At 39.5% G+C, this 24,756-nt stretch overlaps 1 protein-coding gene across 1 annotated transcript in view; it reads right to left on the bottom strand.

Annotated features, from left to right (window-relative positions):
* LOC142498033 (uncharacterized) overlaps positions 1–24,756 on the bottom strand; it is a 448,291-nt gene that overhangs the window by 37,841 nt on the left and 385,694 nt on the right. The window lies entirely within an intron of this gene.

Genomic DNA, 24,756 nt, shown 5'->3' with positions numbered 1-24,756 from the left:
ATTTAGATCTTTCTACACTATCTATTTCACATTGCACTTTTCTACTTGAATCTATTTCATTTCTACTCACCCACAATTATTTTATGTTTGATTCATGTTTTTATCTACAATTATTAGGCACTGCAATGGGCACGAGTTTTGCAACGTCATATGCTAATTTATTTATGGGTTTTTGGGAATCACGGTTTATTTTTCACAGTGATAATTCATTTCGTCAAAATATCATCTTCTATAAGAGATATATTGACGATCTAATATTAATTTGGAAGGGAGACGAGGACACACTTTTTTCTTTTATTGATTATTTAAACACCAACGATGTTAATATAAAACTCACTTTTGAACACAATCTTAATCATATCCACTACTTGGATTTAGTCCTGTACATTGACAACAATATGCAAATACAAACTGATATTTTTCGTAAGGAGAACTCCAGGAATACACTCCTCAGCGCTCAAAGCTGCCACCCTCAATCATTAATCAGAAACATCCCTGGAGCGCAATTTATGCGATTAAAAAGATTGTGCTCTGACAGTGAGGTCTTCTTGTCCCGTGCAGGTGAGATGTCAGAAAGATTCCTGGCAAGGGGATATTCAGCCAAAGTTATTTCAGCAGCCATTGAGAAAGCCATGGCCACGGATAGAAAATCCCTTATTTGTAAACGGAGAGGATCACTACGCAGCAGGAGAAGAACCAATGCTTGGAAATCTGATGGAAAAAGCCCTTATTTCATTACAACATACAACAAACAATCCCAACAGATCCGTAATATTATTCACAAGCATTGGCACACCCTCCTGCTGGATAGTGATATCCACCCAATTGTTAAAGATGGACCGAGATTCACCTACCGCAAGGCCAAGACATTAGCCTTTCATCTGTCACCAAGTATGTACGACAGCAGATCAAGTCTCCCCAACATTATAGGTATTCCGAAAGGATTCTTTAAATGTGGCAGTTGCACAATGTGTCAGTATGCATCTCCAACTACATTTATTATGTCTAAAGATAATCTCAAGAAATATAATATTAAGATGTTTTTAAATTGCAACATTAGTTGTGTCATATATATTCTATTTTGCAAATGCGGATCAAGATATGTGGGTCGTACCATCAGGCCCCTCAAGACAAGGATAGCGGAACATGTACGCCTAATCAGAAAAGGCGACTTACTTCATCCGGTATCAAGACACTTTACGAGATGCCTCAAAGGAGGCATCGCTAATTTTTCTTTTGCAGCCATTGAGCATGTTCATTCTCACCCCAGGGGGGGTAATAGAGAGAACACATTAAACAAACAGGAGATGTATTGGATATACACCCTCGGTACTCTCCACCCACATGGGATCAACACGGATTGGGAGCTTAAACACTTCCTGTGATACCCATGTGTGTGGAGGTAGGGAGGGTGTATTCCAGTGCATCAACCCTTCTCTATATTTATAACTTTTTGACTCCATACGTTTTATTGTTCCATTTGTTTAATTAATTGTATAGTCATCAACAACAAATATTATATAACTACTTAATATCAACATTGTTGCACAATTGAGTATTGTCTATTATTGTACTTATAATTATAGATTTATATGATGATTATTATCAGCATCACTATGACTTTATTTATTATTATTTTTTTTTGAAGAAATATCTATCAATTTATACAATTCCTTTAAATATATATATTTTTTTATTTAAAGAATTCACATCCCTTCACATCCTAAACTCCATATTTGTAACATTCAATTATTTCATTATATCATGCTTTAAATCGCAGTGATCGCCTTTTTCTTTTTCTTTTAAAATGTATGTTATGTGTTTAAAAATATATATGATTCTTTCCTTTATTATATATATATTTTATCTGCATGTATTGTATTTTCTCGCACAGATTCCTTGCATGGGTCCCATCAAAGGTCATCAGCCCATCAGGCTGATTGGGTTCCATATATTCACATTTAGAACATCCAATCACATTTGTTTGGGACCTATTTAGGGAACCTGTGTGATAACGGCAAATTACTCTTTGAAAAAGTCTCGGACAGAGACGAAACGCGTCAGAGTATGTTATCTGCGATGTACAGCATGTTCTAATAAAGCTGATTTTATCTTCATCCTTTGACTGGACTCCAAGTGCTGTGACCGCCTCCACCCTACTATTTATCTACATTTTAATCGGCTGGTGCACGCAGACTCCTCACCACGATACATCCCGACAGCGCTGACGTCAAACCCCCCAACCATCGGCACGCCGGAGCACAGTGATTGCAAAGACGCACCAGCGGCTCCTCCTCTCTGAGGGAAACAGCGTGCGCTGATTTGGAATCAGCTGGTATCCACAGGGAAGCTGGGTTGGCGCGGAAAAACACCTAGGACGCCACCGCAAGCTCCCTCGTCATAGGAAAGACGCCAGGAGAGACGTTTCAGCGGGATACACAGCTCAACGTACTCAGCAACTTCCCGAGGATACAACAAACACCGGGCAGGCAAGGGCAGCAGCTAACGGCACAAGGGACACAGGAGTGCGGTGTTTCTGGATACTTCACATTCCTGGACCCAGCCCCACACTGCAAAACGGGCCCCCCGCCACGGGTGAGTTACATTATCCTCATATTATTCTTATATGACTTATCATTTATGTCAATGGTGAGGAGCCATCTTCGGTACAGCGGACTATGGATTATTCCCATTAACCCCTTATATACTTGACTCTGGTAGCATCAGCTTTTGGGTTCATTCCCTTGTCTATATCAAGCTATTGTGGTCAGCTGGTTGCTCGTCAAGTACACACACATTTTTTCTAACCAAGTTTATTTATTATACTGAGAGATTTATAGTATGCAATCTATTACATTGGGATTTTGTTCTTTTTTCTGATTTGAAAAATATACCTTTATTTCTATATACACATCCAGTCCGCTCTACAAGAATATACAGTCTAGGAACTATTTATCTTGTTTTAATAAAAAGTACATAAAGATAGTACACAAAAGTTTTTCAAGGAATCTTTACACCAAATTTCCTTCACATTATGGAGGAATCCAGTGGAGAGGAAAATGCCATATCAGATGCTGAGAGTAGCACATATATACTTACATGTGGTGACAATACTAGAAGAACAAGAAAGGCCGCTCATCTTTTTGATGGTATCTCTGACATAGTATGCGATGAACCATCAGACCTAACCCATCATTTTGTTAAAATGGAAAGATTGTTAGTTCAGAATCTAAGACTCTGGTGGGATATTACCTCACTAGAGAATTACATCAGATGCAATAGAATCCCTAGGGGACTACGCATTAAGAAAGTTCCATCTTTTGGATTTCTGAACAAACAATTTGAACAGGATTGGGTTAAGGCTTTAGACACCTGCTCATTGCAATTGATGGAACTTATCATTCAACAGAAGACAGCAGAAAAATCGCTTCTTATGTCAGAAATTACCACACTTCAGACTAAGTTGCAACCATTTTCAAAAGTGGATCAATTTGTCAAAAATGATAAGACACTATTGTCTAATATTGAAATAATAGAAGATACCATTAGCGATAAAAAACACCTGAAATTTGAAAGAGATCGCATTGACTACAGCAAAGGCCAAGTATATTGTTGGCAAAAGCCTATAGTTATTAAAGAGTTTACCAGCTCCAGTACACCCAAGAACACACAACGTCATCAAAAAAGATGGACAAATAATCCCCCGAATAAATCGATTTAAAAAAATCCCAGAGTAGAGACCTCTAGTTTTGAATCCGAAGCTTCGGACCAAGAATACAGATCACAAATAGTTTCATTCGATAGATCTGTAGATTACTCTAGGGACAACCGGGGAACTTCCAAGTTTGACAATAAAGCCTCAACCTCATCCTTTCAAACTAAAATGGTTAAATCCTCAGGTCAACCATCCTCAGCTTTTTTACCGGCAGGCCCGAAAGGGCGAGGAGAACAAGGAGATCCAAAAGGAAACGAGGCACGAGGCAAAGCCAAGCGGAAGAAATACGAGTGATGGATCCTGGTAATGTAATTAATCTGTCTGGTATACACCTCACATTTGATCAATTGACACTTCTCAATAAGGGACTTGGTTTTGCACCCTCACAAAATTTTCAACTCTTTCAAACTGTGATCGACTTACAGAAATTTACCAGAAAGCTGTCCCTAAAGAAAATGTTTAGTTCAAAAAATGATTCTGACACACTAGAGACCAGTGGAGACACGTTAGAAAAATCACCATTGGACAACGAGCCTGAGTCATTGACTTTCAAGGAATGTTGCGCCCTTTCCGATTTGGACACACTGCTTGATACACAGGGCGAACATCTATCTACATATATCCAACCATTCTTTGGACATGAAGATTCAGGCTATCGCAAGACATCATTGTTTTGCCCTACTTACAACAGAGGGCCCTCAATTACTGTGTTTGAAAATCTAGTAGAACGGGACTTACGTTTATTAGCTCAAGGTTTTTCCTGCTCAAGTGTAAATTCTGGTAATTTGACTCACACGGAGATTAGACAGATTGATTGTATCAAAAAGAATTATGATATTGTACTTAAGAATGCTGACAAGGGGGGCGCACTTGTGATTATGTCTTCTCAACAATATAAGAAAGAAGCATTAAGACAGTTACAAGATGCGGACTCCTATCAGCGTCTTGTAGGGAATCCCGTATCCAAATATAGTCGTGAATTGTTAGAACTGTTAGAATTTGGCAAGATTCTTAATGCTATTAGTAATAAGGAATTTGAATTCCTTACCTGTCCACATCCAGTGACCCCTATATTCCACCATCTCCCAAAGATCCATAAGTCGCTGGTAGACCCCCCGGGTCGCCCAATTGTGGCGAGTATTGGATCTTTGGGAGATGGATTATCGCGATATGTGGACAGGTTTCTACAACCCCTAGTTGTACAGTTGCCCTCATTTGTCAGAGACACAGCGGATTTGATTGTCAATCTACAGGACCACACATGGCACAAAGACTACAGGTGGGTCACACTTGATGTGGCCTCCCTGTATTCTATTATCAAACACGAGCATGGACTCACAGCAATTCAACATTATTCAGATCTTTCTACACTATCTATTTCACATTGCACTTTTCTACTTGAATCTATTTCATTTCTACTCACCCACAATTATTTTATGTTTGATTCATGTTTTTATCTACAATTATTAGGCACTGCAATGGGCACGAGTTTTGCACCGTCATATGCTAATTTATTTATGGGTTTTTGGGAATCACGGTTTATTTTTCACAGTGATAATTCATTTCGTCAAAATATCATCTTCTATAAGAGATATATTGACGATCTAATATTAATTTGGAAGGGAGACGAGGACACACTTTTTTCTTTTATTGATTATTTAAACACCAACGATGTTAATATAAAACTCACTTTTGAACACAATCTTAATCATATCCACTACTTGGATTTAGTCCTGTACATTGACAACAATATGCAAATACAAACTGATATTTTTCGTAAGGAGAACTCCAGGAATACACTCCTCAGCGCTCAAAGCTGCCACCCTCAATCATTAATCAGAAACATCCCTGGAGCGCAATTTATGCGATTAAAAAGATTGTGCTCTGACAGTGAGGTCTTCTTGTCCCGTGCAGGTGAGATGTCAGAAAGATTCCTGGCAAGGGGATATTCAGCCAAAGTTATTTCAGCAGCCATTGAGAAAGCCATGGCCACGGATAGAAAATCCCTTATTTGTAAACGGAGAGGATCACTACGCAGCGGGAGGAGAACCAATGCTTGGAAATCTGATGGAAAAAGCCCTTATTTCATTACAACATACAACAAACAATCCCAACAGATCCGTAATATTATTCACAAGCATTGGCACACCCTCCTGCTGGATAGTGATATCCACCCAATTGTTAAAGATGGACCGAGATTCACCTACCGCAAGGCCAAGACATTAGCCTTTCATCTGTCACCAAGTATGTACGACAGCAGATCAAGTCTCCCCAACATTAGAGGTATTCCGAAAGGATTCTTTAAATGTGGCAGTTGCACAATGTGTCAGTATGCATCTCCAACTACATTTATTATGTCTAAAGATAATCTCAAGAAATATAATATTAAGATGTTTTTAAATTGCAACATTAGTTGTGTCATATATATTCTATTTTGCAAATGCGGATCAAGATATGTGGGTCGTACCATCAGGCCCCTCAAGACAAGGATAGCGGAACATGTACGCCTAATCAGAAAAGGCGACTTACTTCATCCGGTATCAAGACACTTTACGAGATGCCTCAAAGGAGGCATCGCTAATTTTTCTTTTGCAGCCATTGAGCATGTTCATTCTCACCCCAGGGGGGGTAATAGAGAGAACACATTAAACAAACAGGAGATGTATTGGATATACACCCTCGGTACTCTCCACCCACATGGGATCAACACGGATTGGGAGCTTAAACACTTCCTGTGATACCCATGTGTGTGGAGGTAGGGAGGGTGTATTCCAGTGCATCAACCCTTCTCTATATTTATAACTTTTTGACTCCATACGTTTTATTGTTCCATTTGTTTAATTAATTGTATAGTCATCAACAACAAATATTATATAACTACTTAATATCAACATTGTTGCACAATTGAGTATTGTCTATTATTGTACTTATAATTATAGATTTATATGATGATTATTATCAGCATCACTATGACTTTATTTATTATTATTTTTTTTTGAAGAAATATCTATCAATTTATACAATTCCTTTATATATATATTTTTTTATTTAAAGAATTCACATCCCTTCACATCCTAAACTCCATATTTGTAACATTCAATTATTTCATTATATCATGCTTTAAATCGCAGTGATCGCCTTTTTCTTTTAAAATGTATGTTATGTGTTTAAAAATATATATGATTCTTTCCTTTATTATATATATATTTTATCTGCATGTATTGTATTTTCTCGCACAGATTCCTTGCATGGGTCCCATCAAAGGTCATCAGCCCATCAGGCTGATTGGGTTCCATATATTCACATTTAGAACATCCAATCACATTTGTTTGGGACCTATTTAGGGAACCTGTGTGATAACGGCAAATTACTCTTTGAAAAAGTCTCGGACAGAGACGAAACGCGTCAGAGTATGTTATCTGCGATGTACAGCATGTTCTAATAAAGCTGATTTTATCTTCATCCTTTGACTGGACTCCAAGTGCTGTGACCGCCTCCACCCTACTATTTATCTACATTTTAATCGGCTGGTGCACGCAGACTCCTCACCACGATACATCCCGACAGCGCTGACGTCAAACCCCCCAACCATCGGCACGCCGGAGCACAGTGATTGCAAAGACGCACCAGCGGCTCCTCCTCTCTGAGGGAAACAGCGTGCGCTGATTTGGAATCAGCTGGTATCCACAGGGAAGCTGGGTTGGCGCGGAAAAACACCTAGGACGCCACCGCAAGCTCCCTCGTCATAGGAAAGACGCCAGGAGAGACGTTTCAGCGGGATACACAGCTCAACGTACTCAGCAACTTCCCGAGGATACAACAAACACCGGGCAGGCAAGGGCAGCAGCTAACGGCACAAGGGACACAGGAGTGCGGTGTTTCTGGATACTTCACATTCCTGGACCCAGCCCCACACTGCAAAACGGGCCCCCCGCCACGGGTGAGTTACATTATCCTCATATTATTCTTATATGACTTATCATTTATGTCAATGGTGAGGAGCCATCTTCGGTACAGCGGACTATGGATTATTCCCATTAACCCCTTATATACTTGACTCTGGTAGCATCAGCTTTTGGGTTCATTCCCTTGTCTATATCAAGCTATTGTGGTCAGCTGGTTGCTCGTCAAGTACACACACATTTTTTCTAACCAAGTTTATTTATTATACTGAGAGATTTATAGTATGCAATCTATTACATTGGGATTTTGTTCTTTTTTCTGATTTGAAAAATATACCTTTATTTCTATATACACATCCAGTCCGCTCTACAAGAATATACAGTCTAGGAACTATTTATCTTGTTTTAATAAAAAGTACATAAAGATAGTACACAAAAGTTTTTCAAGGAATCTTTACACCAAATTTCCTTCACATTATGGAGGAATCCAGTGGAGAGGAAAATGCCATATCAGATGCTGAGAGTAGCACATATATACTTACATGTGGTGACAATACTAGAAGAACAAGAAAGGCCGCTCATCTTTTTGATGGTATCTCTGACATAGTATGCGATGAACCATCAGACCTAACCCATCATTTTGTTAAAATGGAAAGATTGTTAGTTCAGAATCTAAGACTCTGGTGGGATATTACCTCACTAGAGAATTACATCAGATGCAATAGAATCCCTAGGGGACTACGCATTAAGAAAGTTCCATCTTTTGGATTTCTGAACAAACAATTTGAACAGGATTGGGTTAAGGCTTTAGACACCTGCTCATTGCAATTGATGGAACTTATCATTCAACAGAAGACAGCAGAAAAATCGCTTCTTATGTCAGAAATTACCACACTTCAGACTAAGTTGCAACCATTTTCAAAAGTGGATCAATTTGTCAAAAATGATAAGACACTATTGTCTAATATTGAAATAATAGAAGATACCATTAGCGATAAAAAACACCTGAAATTTGAAAGAGATCGCATTGACTACAGCAAAGGCCAAGTATATTGTTGGCAAAAGCCTATAGTTATTAAAGAGTTTACCAGCTCCAGTACACCCAAGAACACACAACGTCATCAAAAAAGATGGACAAATAATCCCCCGAATAAATCGATTTAAAAAAATCCCAGAGTAGAGACCTCTAGTTTTGAATCCGAAGCTTCGGACCAAGAATACAGATCACAAATAGTTTCATTCGATAGATCTGTAGATTACTCTAGGGACAACCGGGGAACTTCCAAGTTTGACAATAAAGCCTCAACCTCATCCTTTCAAACTAAAATGGTTAAATCCTCAGGTCAACCATCCTCAGCTTTTTTACCGGCAGGCCCGAAAGGGCGAGGAGAACAAGGAGATCCAAAAGGAAACGAGGCACGAGGCAAAGCCAAGCGGAAGAAATACGAGTGATGGATCCTGGTAATGTAATTAATCTGTCTGGTATACACCTCACATTTGATCAATTGACACTTCTCAATAAGGGACTTGGTTTTGCACCCTCACAAAATTTTCAACTCTTTCAAACTGTGATCGACTTACAGAAATTTACCAGAAAGCTGTCCCTAAAGAAAATGTTTAGTTCAAAAAATGATTCTGACACACTAGAGACCAGTGGAGACACGTTAGAAAAATCACCATTGGACAACGAGCCTGAGTCATTGACTTTCAAGGAATGTTGCGCCCTTTCCGATTTGGACACACTGCTTGATACACAGGGCGAACATCTATCTACATATATCCAACCATTCTTTGGACATGAAGATTCAGGCTATCGCAAGACATCATTGTTTTGCCCTACTTACAACAGAGGGCCCTCAATTACTGTGTTTGAAAATCTAGTAGAACGGGACTTACGTTTATTAGCTCAAGGTTTTTCCTGCTCAAGTGTAAATTCTGGTAATTTGACTCACACGGAGATTAGACAGATTGATTGTATCAAAAAGAATTATGATATTGTACTTAAGAATGCTGACAAGGGGGGCGCACTTGTGATTATGTCTTCTCAACAATATAAGAAAGAAGCATTAAGACAGTTACAAGATGCGGACTCCTATCAGCGTCTTGTAGGGAATCCCGTATCCAAATATAGTCGTGAATTGTTAGAACTGTTAGAATTTGGCAAGATTCTTAATGCTATTAGTAATAAGGAATTTGAATTCCTTACCTGTCCACATCCAGTGACCCCTATATTCCACCATCTCCCAAAGATCCATAAGTCGCTGGTAGACCCCCCGGGTCGCCCAATTGTGGCGAGTATTGGATCTTTGGGAGATGGATTATCGCGATATGTGGACAGGTTTCTACAACCCCTAGTTGTACAGTTGCCCTCATTTGTCAGAGACACAGCGGATTTGATTGTCAATCTACAGGACCACACATGGCACAAAGACTACAGGTGGGTCACACTTGATGTGGCCTCCCTGTATTCTATTATCAAACACGAGCATGGACTCACAGCAATTCAACATTATTCAGATCTTTCTACACTATCTATTTCACATTGCACTTTTCTACTTGAATCTATTTCATTTCTACTCACCCACAATTATTTTATGTTTGATTCATGTTTTTATCTACAATTATTAGGCACTGCAATGGGCACGAGTTTTGCACCGTCATATGCTAATTTATTTATGGGTTTTTGGGAATCACGGTTTATTTTTCACAGTGATAATTCATTTCGTCAAAATATCATCTTCTATAAGAGATATATTGACGATCTAATATTAATTTGGAAGGGAGACGAGGACACACTTTTTTCTTTTATTGATTATTTAAACACCAACGATGTTAATATAAAACTCACTTTTGAACACAATCTTAATCATATCCACTACTTGGATTTAGTCCTGTACATTGACAACAATATGCAAATACAAACTGATATTTTTCGTAAGGAGAACTCCAGGAATACACTCCTCAGCGCTCAAAGCTGCCACCCTCAATCATTAATCAGAAACATCCCTGGAGCGCAATTTATGCGATTAAAAAGATTGTGCTCTGACAGTGAGGTCTTCTTGTCCCGTGCAGGTGAGATGTCAGAAAGATTCCTGGCAAGGGGATATTCAGCCAAAGTTATTTCAGCAGCCATTGAGAAAGCCATGGCCACGGATAGAAAATCCCTTATTTGTAAACGGAGAGGATCACTACGCAGCGGGAGGAGAACCAATGCTTGGAAATCTGATGGAAAAAGCCCTTATTTCATTACAACATACAACAAACAATCCCAACAGATCCGTAATATTATTCACAAGCATTGGCACACCCTCCTGCTGGATAGTGATATCCACCCAATTGTTAAAGATGGACCGAGATTCACCTACCGCAAGGCCAAGACATTAGCCTTTCATCTGTCACCAAGTATGTACGACAGCAGATCAAGTCTCCCCAACATTAGAGGTATTCCGAAAGGATTCTTTAAATGTGGCAGTTGCACAATGTGTCAGTATGCATCTCCAACTACATTTATTATGTCTAAAGATAATCTCAAGAAATATAATATTAAGATGTTTTTAAATTGCAACATTAGTTGTGTCATATATATTCTATTTTGCAAATGCGGATCAAGATATGTGGGTCGTACCATCAGGCCCCTCAAGACAAGGATAGCGGAACATGTACGCCTAATCAGAAAAGGCGACTTACTTCATCCGGTATCAAGACACTTTACGAGATGCCTCAAAGGAGGCATCGCTAATTTTTCTTTTGCAGCCATTGAGCATGTTCATTCTCACCCCAGGGGGGGTAATAGAGAGAACACATTAAACAAACAGGAGATGTATTGGATATACACCCTCGGTACTCTCCACCCACATGGGATCAACACGGATTGGGAGCTTAAACACTTCCTGTGATACCCATGTGTGTGGAGGTAGGGAGGGTGTATTCCAGTGCATCAACCCTTCTCTATATTTATAACTTTTTGACTCCATACGTTTTATTGTTCCATTTGTTTAATTAATTGTATAGTCATCAACAACAAATATTATATAACTACTTAATATCAACATTGTTGCACAATTGAGTATTGTCTATTATTGTACTTATAATTATAGATTTATATGATGATTATTATCAGCATCACTATGACTTTATTTATTATTATTTTTTTTTGAAGAAATATCTATCAATTTATACAATTCCTTTATATATATATTTTTTTATTTAAAGAATTCACATCCCTTCACATCCTAAACTCCATATTTGTAACATTCAATTATTTCATTATATCATGCTTTAAATCGCAGTGATCGCCTTTTTCTTTTAAAATGTATGTTATGTGTTTAAAAATATATATGATTCTTTCCTTTATTATATATATATTTTATCTGCATGTATTGTATTTTCTCGCACAGATTCCTTGCATGGGTCCCATCAAAGGTCATCAGCCCATCAGGCTGATTGGGTTCCATATATTCACATTTAGAACATCCAATCACATTTGTTTGGGACCTATTTAGGGAACCTGTGTGATAACGGCAAATTACTCTTTGAAAAAGTCTCGGACAGAGACGAAACGCGTCAGAGTATGTTATCTGCGATGTACAGCATGTTCTAATAAAGCTGATTTTATCTTCATCCTTTGACTGGACTCCAAGTGCTGTGACCGCCTCCACCCTACTATTTATCTACATTTTAATCGGCTGGTGCACGCAGACTCCTCACCACGATACATCCCGACAGCGCTGACGTCAAACCCCCCAACCATCGGCACGCCGGAGCACAGTGATTGCAAAGACGCACCAGCGGCTCCTCCTCTCTGAGGGAAACAGCGTGCGCTGATTTGGAATCAGCTGGTATCCACAGGGAAGCTGGGTTGGCGCGGAAAAACACCTAGGACGCCACCGCAAGCTCCCTCGTCATAGGAAAGACGCCAGGAGAGACGTTTCAGCGGGATACACAGCTCAACGTACTCAGCAACTTCCCGAGGATACAACAAACACCGGGCAGGCAAGGGCAGCAGCTAACGGCACAAGGGACACAGGAGTGCGGTGTTTCTGGATACTTCACATTCCTGGACCCAGCCCCACACTGCAAAACGGGCCCCCCGCCACGGGTGAGTTACATTATCCTCATATTATTCTTATATGACTTATCATTTATGTCAATGGTGAGGAGCCATCTTCGGTACAGCGGACTATGGATTATTCCCATTAACCCCTTATATACTTGACTCTGGTAGCATCAGCTTTTGGGTTCATTCCCTTGTCTATATCAAGCTATTGTGGTCAGCTGGTTGCTCGTCAAGTACACACACATTTTTTCTAACCAAGTTTATTTATTATACTGAGAGATTTATAGTATGCAATCTATTACATTGGGATTTTGTTCTTTTTTCTGATTTGAAAAATATACCTTTATTTCTATATACACATCCAGTCCGCTCTACAAGAATATACAGTCTAGGAACTATTTATCTTGTTTTAATAAAAAGTACATAAAGATAGTACACAAAAGTTTTTCAAGGAATCTTTACACCAAATTTCCTTCACATTATGGAGGAATCCAGTGGAGAGGAAAATGCCATATCAGATGCTGAGAGTAGCACATATATACTTACATGTGGTGACAATACTAGAAGAACAAGAAAGGCCGCTCATCTTTTTGATGGTATCTCTGACATAGTATGCGATGAACCATCAGACCTAACCCATCATTTTGTTAAAATGGAAAGATTGTTAGTTCAGAATCTAAGACTCTGGTGGGATATTACCTCACTAGAGAATTACATCAGATGCAATAGAATCCCTAGGGGACTACGCATTAAGAAAGTTCCATCTTTTGGATTTCTGAACAAACAATTTGAACAGGATTGGGTTAAGGCTTTAGACACCTGCTCATTGCAATTGATGGAACTTATCATTCAACAGAAGACAGCAGAAAAATCGCTTCTTATGTCAGAAATTACCACACTTCAGACTAAGTTGCAACCATTTTCAAAAGTGGATCAATTTGTCAAAAATGATAAGACACTATTGTCTAATATTGAAATAATAGAAGATACCATTAGCGATAAAAAACACCTGAAATTTGAAAGAGATCGCATTGACTACAGCAAAGGCCAAGTATATTGTTGGCAAAAGCCTATAGTTATTAAAGAGTTTACCAGCTCCAGTACACCCAAGAACACACAACGTCATCAAAAAAGATGGACAAATAATCCCCCGAATAAATCGATTTAAAAAAATCCCAGAGTAGAGACCTCTAGTTTTGAATCCGAAGCTTCGGACCAAGAATACAGATCACAAATAGTTTCATTCGATAGATCTGTAGATTACTCTAGGGACAACCGGGGAACTTCCAAGTTTGACAATAAAGCCTCAACCTCATCCTTTCAAACTAAAATGGTTAAATCCTCAGGTCAACCATCCTCAGCTTTTTTACCGGCAGGCCCGAAAGGGCGAGGAGAACAAGGAGATCCAAAAGGAAACGAGGCACGAGGCAAAGCCAAGCGGAAGAAATACGAGTGATGGATCCTGGTAATGTAATTAATCTGTCTGGTATACACCTCACATTTGATCAATTGACACTTCTCAATAAGGGACTTGGTTTTGCACCCTCACAAAATTTTCAACTCTTTCAAACTGTGATCGACTTACAGAAATTTACCAGAAAGCTGTCCCTAAAGAAAATGTTTAGTTCAAAAAATGATTCTGACACACTAGAGACCAGTGGAGACACGTTAGAAAAATCACCATTGGACAACGAGCCTGAGTCATTGACTTTCAAGGAATGTTGCGCCCTTTCCGATTTGGACACACTGCTTGATACACAGGGCGAACATCTATCTACATATATCCAACCATTCTTTGGACATGAAGATTCAGGCTATCGCAAGACATCATTGTTTTGCCCTACTTACAACAGAGGGCCCTCAATTACTGTGTTTGAAAATCTAGTAGAACGGGACTTACGTTTATTAGCTCAAGGTTTTTCCTGCTCAAGTGTAAATTCTGGTAATTTGACTCACACGGAGATTAGACAGATTGATTGTATCAAAAAGAATTATGATATTGTACTTAAGAATGCTGACAAGGGGGGCGCACTTGTGATTATGTCTTCTCAACAATATAAGAAAGAAGCATTAAGACAGTTACAAGATGCGGACTCCTATCAGCGTCTTGTAGGGAATCCCGTATCCAAATATAGTCGTGAATTGTTAGAACTGTTAGAATTTGGCAAGATTCTTAATGCTATTAGTAATAAGGAATTTGAATTCCTTACCTGTCCACATCCAGTGACCCCTATATTCCACCATCTCCCAAAGATCCATAAGTCGCTGGTAGACCCCCCGGGTCGCCCAATTGTGGCGAGTATTGGATCTTTGGGAGATGGATTATCGCGATATGTGGACAGGTTTCTACAACCCCTAGTTGTACAGTTGCCCTCATTTGTCAGAGACACAGCGGATTTGATTGTCAATCTACAGGACCACACATGGCACAAAGACTACAGGTGGGTCACACTTGATGTGGCCTCCCTGTATTCTATTATCAAACACGAGCATGGACTCACAGCAATTCAACATTATTCAGATCTTTCTACACTATCTATTTCACATTGCACTTTTCTACTTGAATCTATTTCATTTCTACTCACCCACAATTATTTTATGTTTGATTCATGTTTTTATCTACAATTATTAGGCACTGCAATGGGCACGAGTTTTGCACCGTCATATGCTAATTTATTTATGGGTTTTTGGGAATCACGGTTTATTTTTCACAGTGATAATTCATTTCGTCAAAATATCATCTTCTATAAGAGATATATTGACGATCTAATATTAATTTGGAAGGGAGACGAGGACACACTTTTTTCTTTTATTGATTATTTAAACACCAACGATGTTAATATAAAACTCACTTTTGAACACAATCTTAATCATATCCACTACTTGGATTTAGTCCTGTACATTGACAACAATATGCAAATACAAACTGATATTTTTCGTAAGGAGAACTCCAGGAATACACTCCTCAGCGCTCAAAGCTGCCACCCTCAATCATTAATCAGAAACATCCCTGGAGCGCAATTTATGCGATTAAAAAGATTGTGCTCTGACAGTGAGGTCTTCTTGTCCCGTGCAGGTGAGATGTCAGAAAGATTCCTGGCAAGGGGATATTCAGCCAAAGTTATTTCAGCAGCCATTGAGAAAGCCATGGCCACGGATAGAAAATCCCTTATTTGTAAACGGAGAGGATCACTACGCAGCGGGAGGAGAACCAATGCTTGGAAATCTGATGGAAAAAGCCCTTATTTCATTACAACATACAACAAACAATCCCAACAGATCCGTAATATTATTCACAAGCATTGGCACACCCTCCTGCTGGATAGTGATATCCACCCAATTGTTAAAGATGGACCGAGATTCACCTACCGCAAGGCCAAGACATTAGCCTTTCATCTGTCACCAAGTATGTACGACAGCAGATCAAGTCTCCCCAACATTAGAGGTATTCCGAAAGGATTCTTTAAATGTGGCAGTTGCACAATGTGTCAGTATGCATCTCCAACTACATTTATTATGTCTAAAGATAATCTCAAGAAATATAATATTAAGATGTTTTTAAATTGCAACATTAGTTGTGTCATATATATTCTATTTTGCAAATGCGGATCAAGATATGTGGGTCGTACCATCAGGCCCCTCAAGACAAGGATAGCGGAACATGTACGCCTAATCAGAAAAGGCGACTTACTTCATCCGGTATCAAGACACTTTACGAGATGCCTCAAAGGAGGCATCGCTAATTTTTCTTTTGCAGCCATTGAGCATGTTCATTCTCACCCCAGGGGGGGTAATAGAGAGAACACATTAAACAAACAGGAGATGTATTGGATATACACCCTCGGTACTCTCCACCCACATGGGATCAACACGGATTGGGAGCTTAAACACTTCCTGTGATACCCATGTGTGTGGAGGTAGGGAGGGTGTATTCCAGTGCATCAACCCTTCTCTATATTTATAACTTTTTGACTCCATACGTTTTATTGTTCCATTTGTTTAATTAATTGTATAGTCATCAACAACAAATATTATATAACTACTTAATATCAACATTGTTGCACAATTGAGTATTGTCTATTATTGTACTTATAATTATAGATTTATATGATGATTATTATCAGCATCACTATGACTTTATTTATTATTATTTTTTTTTGAAGAAATATCTATCAATTTATACAATTCCTTTATATATATATTTTTTTATTTAAAGAATTCACATCCCTTCACATCCTAAACTCCATATTTGTAACATTCAATTATTTCATTATATCATGCTTTAAATCGCAGTGATCGCCTTTTTCTTTTAAAATGTATGTTATGTGTTTAAAAATATATATGATTCTTTCCTTTATTATATATATATTTTATCTGCATGTATTGTATTTTCTCGCACAGATTCCTTGCATGGGTCCCATCAAAGGTCATCAGCCCATCAGGCTGATTGGGTTCCATATATTCACATTTAGAACATCCAATCACATTTGTTTGGGACCTATTTAGGGAACCTGTGTGATAACGGCAAATTACTCTTTGAAAAAGTCTCGGACAGAGACGAAACGCGTCAGAGTATGTTATCTGCGATGTACAGCATGTTCTAATAAAGCTGATTTTATCTTCATCCTTTGACTGGACTCCAAGTGCTGTGACCGCCTCCACCCTACTATTTATCTACATTTTAATCGGCTGGTGCACGCAGACTCCTCACCACGATACATCCCGACAGCGCTGACGTCAAACCCCCCAACCATCGGCACGCCGGAGCACAGTGATTGCAAAGACGCACCAGCGGCTCCTCCTCTCTGAGGGAAACAGCGTGCGCTGATTTGGAATCAGCTGGTATCCACAGGGAAGCTGGGTTGGCGCGGAAAAACACCTAGGACGCCACCGCAAGCTCCCTCGTCATAGGAAAGACGCCAGGAGAGACGTTTCAGCGGGATACACAGCTCAACGTACTCAGCAACTTCCCGAGGATACAACAAACACCGGGCAGGCAAGGGCAGCAGCTAACGGCACAAGGGACACAGGAGTGCGGTGTTTCTGGATACTTCACATTCCTGGACCCAGCCCCACACTGCAAAACGGGCCCCCCGCCACGGGTGAGTTACATTATCCTCATATTATTCTTATATGACTTATCATTTATGTCAATGGTGAGGAGCCATCTTCGGTACAGCGGACTATGGATTATTCCCATTAACCCCTTATATACTTGACTCTGGTAGCATCAGCTTTTGGGTTCATTCCCTTGTCTATATCAAGCTATTGTGGTCAGCTGGTTGCTCGTCAAGTACACACACATTTTTTCTAACCAAGTTTATTTATTATACTGAGAGATTTATAGTATGCAATCTATTACATTGGGATTTTGTTCTTTTTTCTGATTTGAAAAATATACCTTTATTTCTATATACACATCCAGTCCGCTCTACAAGAATATACAGTCTAGGAACTATTTATCTTGTTTTAATAAAAAGTACATAAAGATAGTACACAAAAGTTTTTCAAGGAATCTTTACACCAAATTTCCTTCACATTATGGAGGAATCCAGTGGAGAGGAAAATGCCATATCAGATGCTGAGAGTAGCACATATATACTTACATGTGGTGACAATACTAGAAGAACAAGAAAGGCCGCTCATCTTTTTGATGGTATCTCTGACATAGTATGCGATGAACCATCAGACCTAACCCATCATTTTGTTAAAATGGAAAGATTGTTAGTTCAGAATCTACAGTAGCGACATACTTTATCGCACTAAATGCCGGCGGCATGCCGGGATCTACCCCAGCTGCCGCCAGTAATAACCGCGCGCCGCCGCGTTTCCCACATGCACACCCCCTCCACCTCGCGCGCAATTTACTCTCCTTCCGGACCCCGAGCCCGGCTTCTGCTCTGCCCCTCTGCTTCCCCGCAACCCCGCTTACCTTAATTTCATCTCCAGGGGTGTCGGGGAAGCCTGCGGAAGCCGGGGAAGACGGGGAAGCCGGGCGCGCGTGTGACTGTGACGTCACAGTGCGCCGCCACGCGCCGCGGCTACCCGCTTCCCAGCCGCATACAGCCAGCGGCTTTTGCTCGAATAAGAGCTGCCGCTGCTGTAAGACTCTGGTGGGATATTACCTCACTAGAGAATTACATCAGATGCAATAGAATCCCTAGGGGACTACGCATTAAGAAAGTTCCATCTTTTGGATTTCTGAACAAACAATTTGAACAGGATTGGGTTAAGGCTTTAGACACCTGCTCATTGCAATTGATGGAACTTATCATTCAACAGAAGACAGCAGAAAAATCGCTTCTTATGTCAGAAATTACCACACTTCAGACTAAGTTGCAACCATTTTCAAAAGTGGATCAATTTGTCAAAAATGATAAGACACTATTGTCTAATATTGAAATAATAGAAGATACCATTAGCGATAAAAAACACCTGAAATTTGAAAGAGATCGCATTGACTACAGCAAAGGCCAAGTATATTGTTGGCAAAAGCCTATAGTTATTAAAGAGTTTACCAGCTCCAGTACACCCAAGAACACACAACGTCATCAAAAAAGATGGACAAATAATCCCCCGAATAAATCGATTTAAAAAAATCCCAGAGTAGAGACCTCTAGTTTTGAATCCGAAGCTTCGGACCAAGAATACAGATCACAAATAGTTTCATTCGATAGATCTGTAGATTACTCTAGGGACAACCGGGGAACTTCCAAGTTTGACAATAAAGCCTCAACCTCATCCTTTCAAACTAAAATGGTTAAATCCTCAGGTCAACCATCCTCAGCTTTTTTACCGGCAGGCCCGAAAGGGCGAGGAGAACAAGGAGATCCAAAAGGAAACGAGGCACGAGGCAAAGCCAAGCGGAAGAAATACGAGTGATGGATCCTGGTAATGTAATTAATCTGTCTGGTATACACCTCACATTTGATCAATTGACACTTCTCAATAAGGGACTTGGTTTTGCACCCTCACAAAATTTTCAACTCTTTCAAACTGTGATCGACTTACAGAAATTTACCAGAAAGCTGTCCCTAAAGAAAATGTTTAGTTCAAAAAATGATTCTGACACACTAGAGACCAGTGGAGACACGTTAGAAAAATCACCATTGGACAACGAGCCTGAGTCATTGACTTTCAAGGAATGTTGCGCCCTTTCCGATTTGGACACACTGCTTGATACACAGGGCGAACATCTATCTACATATATCCAACCATTCTTTGGACATGAAGATTCAGGCTATCGCAAGACATCATTGTTTTGCCCTACTTACAACAGAGGGCCCTCAATTACTGTGTTTGAAAATCTAGTAGAACGGGACTTACGTTTATTAGCTCAAGGTTTTTCCTGCTCAAGTGTAAATTCTGGTAATTTGACTCACACGGAGATTAGACAGATTGATTGTATCAAAAAGAATTATGATATTGTACTTAAGAATGCTGACAAGGGGGGCGCACTTGTGATTATGTCTTCTCAACAATATAAGAAAGAAGCATTAAGACAGTTACAAGATGCGGACTCCTATCAGCGTCTTGTAGGGAATCCCGTATCCAAATATAGTCGTGAATTGTTAGAACTGTTAGAATTTGGCAAGATTCTTAATGCTATTAGTAATAAGGAATTTGAATTCCTTACCTGTCCACATCCAGTGACCCCTATATTCCACCATCTCCCAAAGATCCATAAGTCGCTGGTAGACCCCCCGGGTCGCCCAATTGTGGCGAGTATTGGATCTTTGGGAGATGGATTATCGCGATATGTGGACAGGTTTCTACAACCCCTAGTTGTACAGTTGCCCTCATTTGTCAGAGACACAGCGGATTTGATTGTCAATCTACAGGACCACACATGGCACAAAGACTACAGGTGGGTCACACTTGATGTGGCCTCCCTGTATTCTATTATCAAACACGAGCATGGACTCACAGCAATTCAACATTATTCAGATCTTTCTACACTATCTATTTCACATTGCACTTTTCTACTTGAATCTATTTCATTTCTACTCACCCACAATTATTTTATGTTTGATTCATGTTTTTATCTACAATTATTAGGCACTGCAATGGGCACGAGTTTTGCACCGTCATATGCTAATTTATTTATGGGTTTTTGGGAATCACGGTTTATTTTTCACAGTGATAATTCATTTCGTCAAAATATCATCTTCTATAAGAGATATATTGACGATCTAATATTAATTTGGAAGGGAGACGAGGACACACTTTTTTCTTTTATTGATTATTTAAACACCAACGATGTTAATATAAAACTCACTTTTGAACACAATCTTAATCATATCCACTACTTGGATTTAGTCCTGTACATTGACAACAATATGCAAATACAAACTGATATTTTTCGTAAGGAGAACTCCAGGAATACACTCCTCAGCGCTCAAAGCTGCCACCCTCAATCATTAATCAGAAACATCCCTGGAGCGCAATTTATGCGATTAAAAAGATTGTGCTCTGACAGTGAGGTCTTCTTGTCCCGTGCAGGTGAGATGTCAGAAAGATTCCTGGCAAGGGGATATTCAGCCAAAGTTATTTCAGCAGCCATTGAGAAAGCCATGGCCACGGATAGAAAATCCCTTATTTGTAAACGGAGAGGATCACTACGCAGCGGGAGGAGAACCAATGCTTGGAAATCTGATGGAAAAAGCCCTTATTTCATTACAACATACAACAAACAATCCCAACAGATCCGTAATATTATTCACAAGCATTGGCACACCCTCCTGCTGGATAGTGATATCCACCCAATTGTTAAAGATGGACCGAGATTCACCTACCGCAAGGCCAAGACATTAGCCTTTCATCTGTCACCAAGTATGTACGACAGCAGATCAAGTCTCCCCAACATTAGAGGTATTCCGAAAGGATTCTTTAAATGTGGCAGTTGCACAATGTGTCAGTATGCATCTCCAACTACATTTATTATGTCTAAAGATAATCTCAAGAAATATAATATTAAGATGTTTTTAAATTGCAACATTAGTTGTGTCATATATATTCTATTTTGCAAATGCGGATCAAGATATGTGGGTCGTACCATCAGGCCCCTCAAGACAAGGATAGCGGAACATGTACGCCTAATCAGAAAAGGCGACTTACTTCATCCGGTATCAAGACACTTTACGAGATGCCTCAAAGGAGGCATCGCTAATTTTTCTTTTGCAGCCATTGAGCATGTTCATTCTCACCCCAGGGGGGGTAATAGAGAGAACACATTAAACAAACAGGAGATGTATTGGATATACACCCTCGGTACTCTCCACCCACATGGGATCAACACGGATTGGGAGCTTAAACACTTCCTGTGATACCCATGTGTGTGGAGGTAGGGAGGGTGTATTCCAGTGCATCAACCCTTCTCTATATTTATAACTTTTTGACTCCATACGTTTTATTGTTCCATTTGTTTAATTAATTGTATAGTCATCAACAACAAATATTATATAACTACTTAATATCAACATTGTTGCACAATTGAGTATTGTCTATTATTGTACTTATAATTATAGATTTATATGATGATTATTATCAGCATCACTAAGACTTTATTTATTATTATTTTTTTTTGAAGAAATATCTATCAATTTATACAATTCCTTTATATATATATTTTTTTATTTAAAGAATTCACATCCCTTCACATCCTAAACTCCATATTTGTAACATTCAATTATTTCATTATATCATGCTTTAAATCGCAGTGATCGCCTTTTTCTTTTTCTTTTAAAATGTATGTTATGTGTTTAAAAATATATATGATTCTTTCCTTTATTATATATATATTTTATCTGCATGTATTGTATTTTCTCGCACAGATTCCTTGCATGGGTCCCATCAAAGGTCATCAGCCCATCAGGCTGATTGGGTTCCATATATTCACATTTAGAACATCCAATCACATTTGTTTGGGACCTATTTAGGGAACCTGTGTGATAACGGCAAATTACTCTTTGAAAAAGTCTCGGACAGAGACGAAACGCGTCAGAGTATGTTATCTGCGATGTACAGCATGTTCTAATAAAGCTGATTTTATCTTCATCCTTTGACTGGACTCCAAGTGCTGTGACCGCCTCCACCCTACTATTTATCTACATTTTAATCGGCTGGTGCACGCAGACTCCTCACCACGATACATCCCGACAGCGCTGACGTCAAACCCCCCAACCATCGGCACGCCGGAGCACAGTGATTGCAAAGACGCACCAGCGGCTCCTCCTCTCTGAGGGAAACAGCGTGCGCTGATTTGGAATCAGCTGGTATCCACAGGGAAGCTGGGTTGGCGCGGAAAAACACCTAGGACGCCACCGCAAGCTCCCTCGTCATAGGAAAGACGCCAGGAGAGACGTTTCAGCGGGATACACAGCTCAACGTACTCAGCAACTTCCCGAGGATACAACAAACACCGGGCAGGCAAGGGCAGCAGCTAACGGCACAAGGGACACAGGAGTGCGGTGTTTCTGGATACTTCACATTCCTGGACCCAGCCCCACACTGCAAAACGGGCCCCCCGCCACGGGTGAGTTACATTATCCTCATATTATTCTTATATGACTTATCATTTATGTCAATGGTGAGGAGCCATCTTCGGTACAGCGGACTATGGATTATTCCCATTAACCCCTTATATACTTGACTCTGGTAGCATCAGCTTTTGGGTTCATTCCCTTGTCTATATCAAGCTATTGTGGTCAGCTGGTTGCTCGTCAAGTACACACACATTTTTTCTAACCAAGTTTATTTATTATACTGAGAGATTTATAGTATGCAATCTATTACATTGGGATTTTGTTCTTTTTTCTGATTTGAAAAATATACCTTTATTTCTATATACACATCCAGTCCGCTCTACAAGAATATACAGTCTAGGAACTATTTATCTTGTTTTAATAAAAAGTACATAAAGATAGTACACAAAAGTTTTTCAAGGAATCTTTACACCAAATTTCCTTCACATTATGGAGGAATCCAGTGGAGAGGAAAATGCCATATCAGATGCTGAGAGTAGCACATATATACTTACATGTGGTGACAATACTAGAAGAACAAGAAAGGCCGCTCATCTTTTTGATGGTATCTCTGACATAGTATGCGATGAACCATCAGACCTAACCCATCATTTTGTTAAAATGGAAAGATTGTTAGTTCAGAATCTAAGACTCTGGTGGGATATTACCTCACTAGAGAATTACATCAGATGCAATAGAATCCCTAGGGGACTACGCATTAAGAAAGTTCCATCTTTTGGATTTCTGAACAAACAATTTGAACAGGATTGGGTTAAGGCTTTAGACACCTGCTCATTGCAATTGATGGAACTTATCATTCAACAGAAGACAGCAGAAAAATCGCTTCTTATGTCAGAAATTACCACACTTCAGACTAAGTTGCAACCATTTTCAAAAGTGGATCAATTTGTCAAAAATGATAAGACACTATTGTCTAATATTGAAATAATAGAAGATACCATTAGCGATAAAAAACACCTGAAATTTGAAAGAGATCGCATTGACTACAGCAAAGGCCAAGTATATTGTTGGCAAAAGCCTATAGTTATTAAAGAGTTTACCAGCTCCAGTACACCCAAGAACACACAACGTCATCAAAAAAGATGGACAAATAATCCCCCGAATAAATCGATTTAAAAAAATCCCAGAGTAGAGACCTCTAGTTTTGAATCCGAAGCTTCGGACCAAGAATACAGATCACAAATAGTTTCATTCGATAGATCTGTAGATTACTCTAGGGACAACCGGGGAACTTCCAAGTTTGACAATAAAGCCTCAACCTCATCCTTTCAAACTAAAATGGTTAAATCCTCAGGTCAACCATCCTCAGCTTTTTTACCGGCAGGCCCGAAAGGGCGAGGAGAACAAGGAGATCCAAAAGGAAACGAGGCACGAGGCAAAGCCAAGCGGAAGAAATACGAGTGATGGATCCTGGTAATGTAATTAATCTGTCTGGTATACACCTCACATTTGATCAATTGACACTTCTCAATAAGGGACTTGGTTTTGCACCCTCACAAAATTTTCAACTCTTTCAAACTGTGATCGACTTACAGAAAT

Source organism: Ascaphus truei, chromosome 6 (assembly GCF_040206685.1).
Source record: "Ascaphus truei isolate aAscTru1 chromosome 6, aAscTru1.hap1, whole genome shotgun sequence".
Classification (NCBI taxonomy): Eukaryota; Metazoa; Chordata; class Amphibia; order Anura; family Ascaphidae; genus Ascaphus; species Ascaphus truei.
Note: the sequence above shows the minus strand (reverse complement) of the source record. Positions and strands in the feature narration are given on the sequence as shown.